This window comes from Ranitomeya variabilis, chromosome 1 (genome assembly GCF_051348905.1).
Source record: "Ranitomeya variabilis isolate aRanVar5 chromosome 1, aRanVar5.hap1, whole genome shotgun sequence".
NCBI lineage: Eukaryota > Metazoa > Chordata > Amphibia > Anura > Dendrobatidae > Ranitomeya > Ranitomeya variabilis.
Genome location: NC_135232.1, coordinates 476,952,733 through 476,968,239, shown reverse-complemented (window position 1 = coordinate 476,968,239; position 15,507 = coordinate 476,952,733). Strand labels below are relative to the sequence as shown.

The 15,507-nt window shown below is 46.6% G+C and overlaps 1 protein-coding gene across 1 annotated transcript in view; it reads left to right on the top strand.

The window, feature by feature from the left end:
• The window catches only part of SUSD1 (sushi domain containing 1), a 485,342-nt gene that overhangs the window by 362,772 nt on the left and 107,063 nt on the right, over nt 1-15,507 (top strand). The window lies entirely within an intron of this gene.

The window sequence follows — 15,507 nt, the reverse complement described above, 5'->3', positions numbered from 1 at the left end:
TGCATTGCCATTATTAACATAGGAAACTGTATGTGATCATATCCATTTTAAAATGACACATGTATAAATACAGATGTGACATGGATGTAAAACACGGATACACTGATGACAATGCATGAAGGACAATGCAAATGAGTTTTATGAATGAAAATGACGATTTCAAATATGCGTGTTTGACCACCATATGCGTTTCCCCCCTGCTTCAGACAGCTCACTGCTGTCGGTCACATCTTCTTGGCGCCGGGCGCAGACTCCTCCTCACCGCTGTTTTCAAAAGTAGCCGGCGCCTGCACTCTTATCCCCTGCCTGGTGCTGGCCGTCTTTCCTCATCTGCAGCCCAGCTGACTGCGCCTGCGTGGCCGCCCTGCCTGTGATTCCCAGCCCCGCAGTGACTTATGATTTATTCACATTGCAGGGCTGGGAATCACAGGCAGGGCGGCCGCGCAGGCGCAGTCAGCTGGGCTGCAGATGAGGAAAGACGGGCAGCGCTCACTGCGCCTGCACCAGGCAGGGGATAAGAGCGCAGGCGCCGGCTACTTTTGAAAACAGCGGTGAGGCCTGGCGCCAAGAAGATGTGAGTGACAGCAGTGTGCTGTCTGAAGCAGGGGGGAAACGCCGGCCTACTTGACTGAGGACCAGGTATTTCAGACAAATTATAAAACTGATTATTTCTCAAGTTACAGCACCCAGAACTAAAAGAGCCACCTTGTCAGAATGCAAAGAATGCAGCATTACTGCTGCACAAGGTGGCTTGTTGTGAATTTGGATTCTGGGCTCCCCCGGTGGCCGCTTGTGGAATTGGACTTGTCATCCTCTTTCCTGTTTCACCTGGTTCCATCAGTAGTGGGTGTCGCTATTTAAGCTCATTTCTCTGGTGGTTTCTTGCCGGTCAACAATGTTATCTGATGCCTCTCAGTGCTTGTTCCTGCTTCTAGACAACTTCTAGATAAGTTGGACTTTTGTCCATGTTTTGTTTTGCCTATTTGTTCCAGTTCACAGCTGAAGTTTTGTTACTGTGTCTGGAAAGCTCTCGTTGATCAGGGATTGCTACTCTGGCGTTATGAGTTAATGCCAGAGTTTAAGGTAATCTCTGGATGGTGTTTTGTTAGTGTTTTTCTGCTGACCATGAAAGTATACTATCTGTCTTCTGCTATCTAGTAAGCGGACCTCAAATTTGCTAAGACTATTTTCCTGCTGCGTTTGTTGTTTCATCTGAACTCACCGTCATTATATGTGGGGGGCTACTGTCTTCTTTGGAATATTTCTCTAGAGGTGAGCCAGGTCTTATATTTCCCTCTGCTAGCTATTTAGGTCTTAGGCCAGAGCTGGGCATCTAGCTATAAATAGGAAATGCTACCTGGCTATTTCTAGTTGCGCGGCAGGCTTAGTTCATGGTCAGTATAGTTCCATCTTCCGAGAGCTTGTCCCTCTATAGGCTTGCTATGATCTCTGTCTGCAGAGATCATGACAGTTTGACCGGCCAATAAAGTGTTAAAGACCCAGGTTGAGAAAGGAGAGTTATAAGAAGTCTGCTGGAATTTTCTTTTTTTTTTTTTTTTTTTTTCCCTCCAGTCTGCCTTGCTGCAGTCTTTTTTCTCTCTCTCCTCCTAATCTCTGTATGGCTCTGTGTGCACCTGACAATAATGGATCTCCAGAGTGTAACTGTGGGTTTGAATAATCTCATCACGAAAGTACAAAATTTACAAGATTTTGTGGTACATGCTCCGGTATCTGAGCCGAGAATTCCTTTGCCGGAGTTCTTTACAGGGAATAGAGCTAGCTTCCAGAATTTCCGAAATAATTGTAAGCTTTATTTGTCCCTGAAGTCTCGTTCAGCTGGAGACCCTGCTCAGCAGGTTAGGATTGTGATTTCCTTGCTCAGGGGTGACCCTCAAGATTGGGCCTTCTCATTGCCAGCAGGGGATCCTGCGTTACGCGATGTGGATGCGTTTTTTCTGGCCTTGGGCTTGCTTTATGAGGAACCTCATTTGGAACTTCAGGCAGAAAAAACTTTGATGGCACTATCTCAGGGGCAAGACGAAGCTGAAGTTTTCTGCCAAAAATTCCGTAAATGGTCTGTGCTTACTCAGTGGAATGAGTGCGCCTTGGCGGCAACTTTCAGAGAGGGTCTCTCTGATGCCGTTAAGGATGTTATGGTGGGGTTCCCTGTGCCTGCAGGTCTGAATGAGTCCATGACAATGGCTATTCAGATTGATAGGCGTCTGCGGGAGCGCAAACCTGTGCACCATCTGGCGGTGTCTATGGAAAAGACGCCAGAAAGTATGCAGTGTGATAGAATTCTGTCCAGGAGCGAGCGACAGAATTTTAGACGGAAGAATGGATTGTGTTTCTATTGTGGGGATTCTACTCATGTTATATCAGCATGCTCTAGGCGTACAAAGAAGCTTGATAAGTCTGTTTCCATTGGCACCATTCAGTCTAAGTTTATTTTGTCTGTAACCCTGATTTGCTCTTTGTCATCCATTGCCACGGACGCCTATGTTGACTCTGGCGCCGCTCTGAGTCTTATGGATTGGTCCTTTGCCAATCGTTGTGGTTTTGATTTAGAGCCTTTGGAGACTCTTATTCCTCTGAAGGGGATTGACTCCACCCCATTGGCTAATAATAAACCACAATACTGGACACAAGTAACCATGCGTATCAATCCGGATCACCAGGAGATTATTCGTTTCCTGGTGCTGTATAATTTACATGACGATTTGGTACTGGGATTGCCATGGTTGCAGTCTCACAACCCAGTCTTGGACTGGAGAGCAATGTCTGTGTTGAGCTGGGGTTGTAAGGGTATTCATGGGGACTTACCTTTGGTTTCTATTTCGTCGTCCATTCCCTCTGAAGTCCCTGAGTTCCTCTCTGATTATCAAGACGTCTTTGACGAACCCAAGCTTGGGTCGTTACCTCCGCACCGTGAGTGCGATTGTGCCATAGATTTGATACCGGGTTGTAAATATCCAAAGGGTCGGTTGTTTAATCTGTCTGTGCCGGAACATGCTGCTATGCGGGAATATATAAAGGAGTCTCTGGAAAAGGGACATATTCGTCCATCTTCTTCTCCCTTGGGAGCTGGGTTTTTCTTTGTCTCAAAAAAAGACGGCTCTTTGAGACCATGTATTGATTATCGGCTTCTGAATAAGATCACTGTTAAGTATCAATACCCATTGCCATTGCTTACTGATTTGTTTGCTCGTATAGAGGGTGCTAAGTGGTTCTCTAAAATTGATCTTCGTGGGGCGTATAATTTGGTGCGGATCAGGCAGGGGGATGAGTGGAAGACCGCATTTAATACGCCCGAGGGCCACTTTGAGTATTTGGTCATGCCTTTTGGTCTTTCTAATGCCCCTTCAGTTTTCCAGTCTTTTATGCATGATATTTTCGCCCGCAGAGCGGAATTATGATGTTGGGAATCGGGAGCTTTTGGCCATGAAGTGGGCGTTTGAGGAGTGGCGCCATTGGCTCGAGGGGGCTAGGCATCAGGTGGTGGTATTGACTGACCACAAAAATTTGATTTATCTTGAGACTGCCAGACGCCTGAATCCTAGACAGGCGCGCTGGTCTTTATTTTTTTCTCGCTTTAATTTTGTGGTGTCATACCTACCGGGTTCTAAGAATGTTAAGGCAGATGCCCTTTCTAGGAGTTTTGACCCGGACTCTCCTGGTAATTCTGAACCCACAGGTATCCTTAGGGAGGGAGTAATTTTGTCGGCCGTTTCTCCTGATCTGCGGCGGTCCTTGCAAGAGTTTCAGGCGGATAGACCGGATCGTTGTCCGCCTGATAGACTGTTTGTTCCGGATGATTGGACCAGCAGAGTCATCTCTGAGGTACATTCTTCTGCATTGGCAGGTCATCCCGGAATTTTTGGTACCAGGGATTTGGTGGCAAGATCCTTCTGGTGGCCTTCCCTGTCACGAGATGTGCGAGTCTTTGTGCAGTCATGTGACGTTTGTGCTCGGGCCAAGTCTTGTAGTTCTCGGGCTAGCGGACTGCTGTTGCCCTTGCCTATTCCTAAGAGGCCTTGGACACACATCTCGATGGATTTTATTTCAGATCTGCCTGTTTCCCAGAAGATGTCTGTCATCTGGGTGGTCTGTGACCGTTTCTCTAAAATGGTCCATTTGGTTCCTCTGCCCAAGTTGCCTTCTTCTTCTGAGTTGGTTCCTCTGTTTTTTCAGAATGTTGTCCGATTGCACGGTATTCCTGAGAATATTGTTTCCGACAGAGGTACCCAATTTGTGTCTAGATTTTGGCGGGCATTCTGTGCTAGGATGGGCATAGATTTGTCTTTTTCATCTGCTTTTCACCCTCAGACTAATGGCCAGACCGAGCGGACTAATCAGACCCTGGAGACATATCTGAGGTGTTTTGTCTCTGCTGACCAGGATGATTGGGTTGCTTTTTTGCCATTGGCGGAGTTCGCCCTCAATAATCGGGCCAGCTCTTCCACCTTGGTGTCCCCGTTTTTCTGTAATTCGGGGTTTCACCCTCGATTTTCCTCCGGTCAGGTGGAATCCTCGGATTGTCCTGGAGTGGATGCGGTGGTGGAGAGATTGCATCACATCTGGGGGCAGGTTATGGACAATTTGAAGTTGTCCCAGGAGAAGACTCAGCGTTTTGCCAACCGTCATCGTCGTGTTGGTTCTCGGCTTTGTGTTGGAGATTTGGTGTGGTTGTCTTCTCGTTTTGTCCCTATGAGGGTCTCTTCTCCTAAGTTTAAACCTCGGTTCATCGGCCCTTATAGAATATTGGAGATTCTTAATCCTGTTTCTTTCCGTTTGGACCTCCCTGCGTCCTTTTCCATTCATAACGTTTTTCATCGGTCGTTATTGCGCAGGTATGAGGTACCTGTTGTACCTTCAGTTGAGCCTCCTGCTCCGGTGTTGGTTGAGGGTGAGTTGGAGTACGTTGTGGAGAAAATTTTGGACTCTCGTGTTTCCAGACGGAGACTCCAGTATCTGGTTAACTGGAAGGGTTACGGCCAGGAGGATAATTCTTGGGTCAATGCATCTGATGTTCATGCTTCTGATCTTGTTCGTGCCTTCCATAGGGCTCATCCTGGTCGCCCTGGTGGATCTGGTGAGGGTTCGGTGCCCCCTCCTTGAGGGGGGGGTACTGTTGTGAATTTGGATTCTGGGCTCCCCCGGTGGCCGCTTGTGGAATTGGACTTGTCATCCTCTTTCCTGTTTCACCTGGTTCCATCAGTAGTGGGTGTCGCTATTTAAGCTCATTTCTCTGGTGGTTTCTTGCCGGTCAACAATGTTATCTGATGCCTCTCAGTGCTTGTTCCTGCTTCTAGACAACTTCTAGATAAGTTGGACTTTTGTCCATGTTTTGTTTTGCCTATTTGTTCCAGTTCACAGCTGAAGTTTTGTTACTGTGTCTGGAAAGCTCTCGTTGATCAGGGATTGCTACTCTGGCGTTATGAGTTAATGCCAGAGTTTAAGGTAATCTCTGGATGGTGTTTTGTTAGTGTTTTTCTGCTGACCATGAAAGTATACTATCTGTCTTCTGCTATCTAGTAAGCGGACCTCAAATTTGCTAAGACTATTTTCCTGCTGCGTTTGTTGTTTCATCTGAACTCACCGTCATTATATGTGGGGGGCTACTGTCTTCTTTGGAATATTTCTCTAGAGGTGAGCCAGGTCTTATATTTCCCTCTGCTAGCTATTTAGGTCTTAGGCCAGAGCTGGGCATCTAGCTATAAATAGGAAATGCTACCTGGCTATTTCTAGTTGCGCGGCAGGCTTAGTTCATGGTCAGTATAGTTCCATCTTCCGAGAGCTTGTCCCTCTATAGGCTTGCTATGATCTCTGTCTGCAGAGATCATGACAGTGGCTCATTTAGTTTGAAACGACTGGGGGGGGGGGGGGGTGACAGGTTCCCTTTAAGGTATTACTGGGTGGGGAAACTTTCGGAGCAGGTCTTAAATCTGTTGTATGGACTTTTAAAGCAATAATAGCCTCAATACCGTAGCTGTAGCAGGTCTGTTTATTATGGAATCTGTCATCAGGTTTTTGCTATGTAATTCGAGAGCAGTATGATGAAAGGGCTGAGATCCTTATTCCAGTGATGTGTCACTTATTGGGCTGCATGCTGTTATTTTCAGGGCCGGACTGGCCATCGGGCAGTTCTGGCAAATGCCAGAAGGGCCGGTGCCAGTAGTGGGCCGCTGTACGCCGACTCTCCCTTCCCTCCCCCAGCGTCTATGACGCCGGTACAGTTGAATGCAATGATGGAGAAGAGAGCGTCACCTGACGCTTCCTCTCCCATCATTCCCCGCTCTGCCTCTGACACTGCGGGTGCGCACGCACTCACTGTGTCCCAGGCAGTGCAGCGGCAGCTGCCGAGACCAGGAGCAGGGATCACCGCAGGCACGAGGTGAGGATCTTGTGGGTTTTTTTTTTTTACTGGACTGTGGGGCCATTCTAGGGGGGAGAGAGATGTGGGCTCTGCTGTATACTACTATGTGGGCAGTGCTGTATACTACTATGTGGGCAGTGCTATATACTACTATGTGGGCTCTGCTGTATACTACTATGTGGGTAGTGCTGTATACTACTATGTGGGCAGTGCTGTATACTACTATGTGGGCTCTGCTGTATACTACTATGTGGGCTCTGCTGTATACTACTATGTGGGCAGTGCAATTATTCAAAAGAAGGTGTCCAAATATATACTTTTTATGGTACTTCTTAATCCTACAAACAACCAAAAGATGACGGGCAAATTACTGCCCCCTTAATGAAGCTGACCATAGATAAAAATTCAAATTAATTTTATTTAAGGATAATAGAAACAAATGGACATACATGTTAAAAAAGCTACCTCTATATTAAATCAGAACCATACCCCATGGGGGAACCGTGGAGAAAAAACACACAGATTGCCATACCAAAAAATGATCAACAGGAGTACTGGAAAACAGCCTAACTACAACATGTGCCCGATAATTCAAGCCCACAGACTCACATAGATCTCATATTAGGTGCTAACCGCATCCTATCTCTATATCCATGTTAAAGTGTCTTGTGTATAAATGCAATTCATAAGGTGCAGTGATATTATAAAATGCAGTAGCGTTGTAATCCCAATGTGAACATGACTCTGATATCCCAGAACCAGTAATATGTACCCAGGCATACAAGGTTACCTATATGTAGATATCCCGTGGTGTCCGTGATCCCGCGGTTTCCCCAGCGCCCTGACGCACGTTTCGCCCATTCTGCTTTATCCGGGGGCGCGCACTCACTGTGTCCCAGGCAGTGCAGCGGCAGCTGCCGAGACCAGGAGCAGGGAGCACCGCAGGCACGAGGTGAGGTGAGGAGCTTGTGTTTTGTTTTTTTTACTGGACTGTGGGACCATTCTAGGGGGGGAGCGAGATGTGGGCAGTGCAGTATACTACTATGTGGGCTCTACTGTATACTACTATGTGGGCAGTGCTGTATACTACTATGTGGGCTCTGCTGTATACTACTATGTGGGCAGTGCTGTATAGTACTATGTGGGCTGTGCTATATACTACTGTGTAAGCTCTGCTGTATACTACTATGTGGGCTGTGCTATATACTACTGTGTGGGCTCTGCTGTATACTACTGTGTGGGCTGTGCTGTATACTACTGTGTGGGCAGTGCTGTATACTACTGTGTGGGCTGTGCTGTAAACTACTGTGTGGGCTGTGCTGTATACTACTCTGTGGACTGTGCTGTATACTACTGTGTGGGCAGTGCTGTATACTACTGTGTGGGCTGTGCTGTATACTGCTAAATTGGCTGTGCTGTATACTGCTACATGGGCTGTGCTGTATACTGCTACGTGGGCTGTGTTATCTGCTATGCGGGTTGTGCTATATACTATGGGGGTATATTATATTCTATGGGGGAGGCCGTGTTATATACTATGTGGCTGTTATATACTATTGTGGGGGGTATATTTTATTCTATGGGGGAGGCTGTTTTATATACTATGGGGGCTGCATTATATTCTGTGGGGGCTACATTATATATTATGGGGAGGTGGGCTGTAATATATTCTATGGGGTGGCTGCATTATACTCTGGGGTGGCTGCATTATACTATGGGGTGGCTGCATTATAGTCTGAAGGGTGGTGGCTGCATTATGCTATATGTGGGCTGCATTATACTGTATTGAGGACTATGGGGAATACGTTATACTATATGAAGAACTATGGGGTGCATTATACTATGGGAAGTAAATTGTACTACATGGATGACTATGGCGGGGCATTATACTATATGGAGCACTATGAGGAGTGTATTGTGCTATATGGAGGACTATGAGGAGTGTATTATGCTATATGGAGGACTGAGCAGTGTATTTTAATATATGGAGGACTTTAGGGAGTGTATTATACTATATGTAGGACTGTGGTGCACATTATAATATATGGAGGACTATGGGGTGTATTTTACTAAACAAGCAAAATGCTGCATATTCAGATTGTTTTTGCTGGAACAAAAACCATTGTTCTCAGCAGCACATCGCCAGCGTAAACGGTAGATGTGCTGCTGATAACATGATACTGTATGGTGATCTGTTAGTGATCTATTAGTGATCGCTCTGTCCCGTCATTATTCCTCAGCTGGTGGAAAGAGGCCGGGAAACAAGTGTTGAACAAACTTCAGTATTGTCAATCAAAATCATTTAGCGGCCTGAACTCAGCGCTCGTAAATACAACTGAAATGCTTTTGTGTGATGTGCAATATGTTAGCATTTGGGGCCCCATTTTAAACTTTGCCTAGGCGTAGGGCCCCACTTTGCCTAAAACCAGCCCTGCCTACAAGTGTACAAAGATATTATACAGTCACCATGTGACAAGTGGGCCTGTGTAACTTCAAATGCCAGGGCTGAATTTTAGTCCCAGTCCGGCCCTGGTTATTTTGATACAATCCTTGTTTTCTCGGCTGCAAATCTAGCATGGCTTTAAATGAAAAGCTCTGTATAACCAGCCATATCACTGATTGGCAACTTTCTATGTGCGCTGTAAATTGAGAGAAAGTTACTAACTAGTGGTGGTGGCGTGCTTGTGTAATGCAGGTGACCGAATGCAATGCACAGAAAATACAAGGCAGGAACATGCAATGCAATGAACTATTTACTTCCTCCCGATATTGCGGGAATTCACAGTGGTCACAAAACAGTGCAAAAAGCAGTAAACATACAATAGATTTCAGAATACAATTTGAAGAATGGAAACATCTCTCAGGGATTATACTTGTGTCCTTCTTAGGGTATGTGCACACGTTGCAGATTTGTCTGCAGAATTTTCTGCACAGAATCTGCAGAAAATGCAGGTACAAACCCGCATGATTTTGATGCGTTTTTGATTTTTTTTTTTTTGTGCTGATTTTCATGCATTTTTTCATGCGGATTTGTCTGCGTTTTTGTAACCTAAATAAAGATCTATTATTTAACAAAAAAACAAGAATTGTGATGTTATTTCCTGTCCAACCTCTTCATTTACATACTCATCGAAGAATAATATTTACACACACACACACACACACACACACACACACACACACACACACACACACGCACACACGCACACACACACGCACACACACACACACACACAGATATAGACAGATAGATAGCAAATAGATAGATAATAGATAAATAGGAGATAGGTAATAGAGAGATTATAGATAGATAGATAATAAATACATAATTCCAAGGCCAATGTTTAGTAATGAACCTAATAAAATGGTACATGAATAGTTAAATAAAGACACGCACCCAAAATCTGCTCGCAATATTTTTAATTTTAAAAAAAGGGGAAAAAAATGACGTGGGCTCCCGCACAATTTTCTGCACCAGAGAGGGAAAGCCGACGGCTGGGGGCCGATGTTTCTAGCCTGGGAAGGGGTTAATACCCATGGAGCTTCCTAGGCTATGAATCTCAGCCCGGAGCTGTATATTTAGCCTTTACTTGCTATTAAAGTAGGGGGACCCCCCAAAAAAATAAGACGTGGGGTCTCTCTATAATTAATAGCCAGAAAAGGCTATGCAGACAGCTGCGGGCTGATATTCATAGCCTACAGAGGGGCCATTGATATTGCCCCCCCAGCTACAAATACCAGCCGCCAGCCACCCCAGAAATGGCACATCTGTAAGATGCACCAATTCCAGCACTTAGCCTCTCTCTTCCACTGCCCTGTGACAGTGGCATATGGGGTAACAAGGGGTTAATGTCACCTTTAATTGTAAGGTGACATTAAGCCCGATTAGTAATGGAAAGGCGTCAATAAGACACCTATCCCTTACTAATCCTTTAGTAGTGAAAGAGTTAAAGACACAGCCAGAAAAAAGTATTTTAATATTCTTAATTTCACCATACTTACAACCACGCCTAATTCCTCGAAGCCATCGATCACCTGCAAAAAATATAAAATAATAAACCAACAGTATACTCCCTGGTCCGAAGCAGTCCAATTAATAGCGAGTGTCCCACAATGATCTCCCTTATAGAGCTGTCACATCAGGAGATGTGACCACTCTATAGGCCTCCAGTGACACACTGACAGGAGACAATGGCTCCTGCAGTGTTATCACTGAGGGTTCAATGGCCTCTCACAGTGCCGCAAGTGACAGTATGGACTATACTGTACTCACAGCAGCGGAGGGATACAGTTCGGAAGGATACCTTCCATCATTGTATGCTGGAGCCCCTGGAGAGCATTCGCATCTGCCAATGTGACTGCTCTCCAAGGAAGATCGTCGTGGAGCACTCGTTATTAAACGGATCAGGGAGTATACTGTTGGTTTAGTATTTTTACATTTTTTACAGATGATCGAGGGCTTTGGTGACTAGGTGATTGGTGAGTATGTAGTGTATGCTGTATGCTGTATACACTGTATGTCTATATGTATGTACTGTATATGTGTGTAGTGTGACTACTGCTGCCCCATCATCCGGCTACCTGTCACTGTAGCAGGCAAAGCCAGATGGAACTAGTAGTCCCATCGGAGGATGCCTGCCTACACACAGACCTGCACACACACACAGACCCACACACACACAGCCCCGCACACACACAGCCCCACACACCCACGCACACACACACAGATAGACACTAACACCCGCACAAACAGCCCCCCACATCTTCTCTGCACACCAGGTGTGGGCTGGGCCGGGTGGCAAAGATGCAAATGCCCCCCGGGCCACTCCCCCAGCAGCTGCTCAGGGCCGGCCACCTGGTGGTGGCTGTGCCTGTGCAGCCACACATCAAATTGTGTGCGGCCGTGTGCGCTGCACTATGACACGGCTGGCAGCAGTCACAGTCAGCGCACACGTCCACGCCGGGGCCGGGAGCTGTGCGCGGCTGTCACCTTGACGGCTGCACAGCTCCTGCTCCCTCCATGATCTCTCTACTGTGTGCTTCCGGGTCAGGTGTCGGGCTTGCGCGATGACGTCATCGCGCACGCGCCGACATGTCCCGACCAGGACGCTAGAAGCAGAGAGGCGCTGCAGGGGAGCGAGTGGTGATGTAAGTATAAAAACAACTTTTTTTTTTATTAAATGGTGGGTAACTGCAAACGAAGAAGTGGGGAGGGGTGAAAGGAAGACTGCACATGATGGAATTTGGGGGGTTAAAGGAGGCTGCACATGATGGAATTTGGAGGGTTAAAGGAGGCTGCAGATGATGGAATTTGGGGGGGTTAAAGGAGGCCGCACATGATGGAATTTGGAGGGTGAAAGGAGGACTGCACATGATGGAATTTGGGGGGTTAAAGAAGGCTGCACATGATGGAATTTTGGGGGTGAAAGGAGGCTGCACATGATGGAATTTTGGGGGTTAAAGGAGGCTGCACATGATGGAATTTGGGGGGGTAAAGGAGGCTGCACATGATGGAATTTGGGGGGTAAAGGAGGCTGCACATGATGGAATTTGGGGGGTTAAAGGAGGCTGCACATGATGGATTTGGGGGGTTAAAGGAGGCTGCACATGATGGAATTTGGGGGGTGAAAGGAGGCTGCACATGATCGAATTTGGGGGGTTAAAGGAGGCTGCACATGATGGAATTTGGGGTGTTAAAGGAGGCTGCACATGATGTAATTTGGGGGGTGAAAGGAGGCTGCACATGATGGATTTGGGGGGTTAAAGGAGGCTGCACATGATGGAATTTGGGGGGTTAAAGGAGGCTGCACATGATGGTATTTGGGGGGTTAGAGGAGGCTGCACATGATGGATTTGGGGGGTTAAAGGAGGCTGCACATGATGGAATTTTGGGGGTGAAAGGAGGCTGCACATGATGGAATTTGGGAGGTAAAGGAGGCTGCACATGATGGAATTTGGGGGTGAAAGGAGGACTGGACATGATGGAATTTGGGGGGTTAAAGAAGGCTGCACATGATGGAGTTTGGGGGGTGAAAGGAGGCTGCACATGATGGAATTTTGGGGTTAAAGGAGGCTGCACATGATGGAATTTGGGGGGGTTAAAGGAGGCTGCACATGATGGAATTTGGAGGGTTAAAGGAGGCTGCACATGATGGTATTTGGGGGGTTAGAGGAGGCAGCACATGATAGATTTTGGGGAGTTACAGGAGGCTGCACATGATGGAATTTGGGGGGTTAAAGGAGGCTGCACATGATGGAATTTGGGGGTTAAAGGAGGCTGCACATGATGGAATTTGGGGGGGTAAAGGAGGCTGCACATGATGGAATTTGGGGGGTAAAGGAGGCTGCACATGATGGAATTTGGGGGGTTAAAGGAGGCTGCACATGATGGATTTGGGGGGTTAAAGGAGGCTGCACATGATGGAATTTGGGGGGTGAAAGGAGGCTGCACATGATCGAATTTGGGGGGTTAAAGGAGGCTGCACATGATGGAATTTGGGGTGTTAAAGGAGGCTGCACATGATGTAATTTGGGGGGTGAAAGGAGGCTGCACATGATGGATTTGGGGGGTTAAAGGAGGCTGCACATGATGGAATTTGGGGGGGTTAAAGGAGGCTGCACATGATGGTATTTGGGGGGTTAGAGGAGGCTGCACATGATGGATTTTGGGGAGTTACAGGAGGCTGCACATGATGGAATTTGGAGGGTTAAAGGAGACTGCACATGATGGAATTTGGGAGGTAAAGGAGGCTGCACATGATGGAATTTGGGGGTGAAAGGAGGACTGGACATGATGGAATTTTGGGGTTAAAGGAGGCTGCACATGATGGAATTTGTGGGGTTAAAGGAGGCTGCACATGATGGAATTTGGAGGGTTAAAGGAGGCTGCACATGATGGTATTTGGGGGGTTAGAGGAGGCTGCACATGATAGATTTTGGGGAGTTACAGGAGGCTGCACATGATGGAATTTGGGGGGTTAAAGGAGGCTGCACATGATGGAATTTGGGGGTTAAAGGAGGCTGCACATGATGGAATTTGGGGGTTATGGAGACAGCATATGATGAAGGTGAGTGGGGCCGCACATGATGGAATCTGCGGGTTAGAGGAGGCTGCACATGAGGGGAGTGGGACCGCACATGATGGAATTTGGGGGTTAAGAAGACTGCAAATGATGAAGGGAATTGGGGCCAAACATGATGGAATTTGGGGGTTAAGGAGGCTGCACATGATGAAGGGGAGTGGGGCCGCACATGATGGAGTTTGAGGGTTAAAGGAGGCTGCACATGATGAAGGTTGAATTGGGCCACACATGATGGAGTTTGGGGGTTAAGGAGACTGCACATGATGAAGTGGGGGAGTTGGGCTGCACATGATGAAGTGGGGGAGTTGGGCTGCACATATTGAAGTGGGGGTAAGGGGGACTGCACATGAAGTGGGAGGTAAGGGGGACTGCACATGATGGGGGACTCGTAAGCTTGCAATCTATGAGGTTGCATAATAACCAATTATACATTGATTGTGGGTGGACCTCTGTATTCAGATGTGTAGTGTAGAAGAAAGGGAAAAAGTGGGGAATGTGTTCTGGAAGCGGTGCTCTAACTGTGTTATTTTATGCAGAGGCGAGTCCTGGCTGGAAGAAATGACGGCGGTCTGTGCTGCATGAATGAGAAAAGCAAAGATGAAGGACTTTAGCTATGGACGTCACTGGTGAGTCAGTGTATTACCTGTACACTGACACTATACACTGTATACTACATACAGAGCTCCTGTGTATAATGTCACTGGTGATCCCTGTATTACCTGTACACTGGCACTTTTTACAGAGATCCTATGTATAATGTCACTGGTGATCACTGTATTATCTGTACACTGACACTATTAAACAGAGCTCCTGCGTATAATGTCACCTGTGATCACTGTATTACCTGTACACTGACAGTAAATACAGACTTCCTGTATACAATAGCACTTAGTATTGTGTTTTTTTTTTTAAATTAATGATCAGTATTGCAGTATTCAGTCACTATGTGGTGTTAATATGTGGTCTGGTCATGGTGTGGCGATATTTGTTCCTTGTATGTGGTATTATTGGTCATCATGTGGTGGTAATATGTGGTCTGAACATGGTGCGTTGGTATTTGTTTAGTGATGAGCAAGCATACTCGTTACTCGAGATTTCCCGAGCACGCTCGGGTGTCCTCTGAGTATTTTTTAGTGCTCGGAGATTTAGTTTTCAGCGCCGCAGCTGAATGATTTATATCTCTTAGCCAGCATAAGTACATGTGGGGGTTGCCTGGTTTGTAGGGAATCCCCACATGTACTTATGCTGGCTAACAGATGTAAATCATTCAGCTGCGGCTGTTGTGAATTTGGATTCTGGGCTCCCCCGGTGGCCGCTTGTGGAATTGGACTTGTCATCCTCTTTCCTGTTTCACCTGGTTCCATCAGTAGTGGGTGTCGCTATTTAAGCTCATTTCTCTGGTGGTTTCTTGCCGGTCAACAATGTTATCTGATGCCTCTCAGTGCTTGTTCCTGCTTCTAGACAACTTCTAGATAAGTTGGACTTTTGTCCATGTTTTGTTTTGCCTATTTGTTCCAGTTCACAGCTGAAGTTTTGTTACTGTGTCTGGAAAGCTCTCGTTGATCAGGGATTGCTACTCTGGCGTTATGAGTTAATGCCAGAGTTTAAGGTAATCTCTGGATGGTGTTTTGTTAGTGTTTTTCTGCTGACCATGAAAATATACTATCTGTCTTCTGCTATCTAGTAAGCGGACCTCAAATTTGCTAAGACTATTTTCCTGCTGCGTTTGTTGTTTCATCTGAACTCACCGTCATTATATGTGGGGGGCTACTGTCTTCTTTGGAATATTTCTCTAGAGGTGAGCCAGGTCTTATATTTCCCTCTGCTAGCTATTTAGGTCTTAGGCCAGAGCTGGGCATCTAGCTATAAATAGGAAATGCTACCTGGCTATTTCTAGTTGCGCGGCAGGCTTAGTTCATGGTCAGTATAGTTCCATCTTCCGAGAGCTTGTCCCTCTATAGGCTTGCTATGATCTCTGTCTGCAGAGATCATGACAGTTTGACCGGCCAATAAAGTGTTAAAGACCCAGGTTGAGAAAGGAGAGTTATA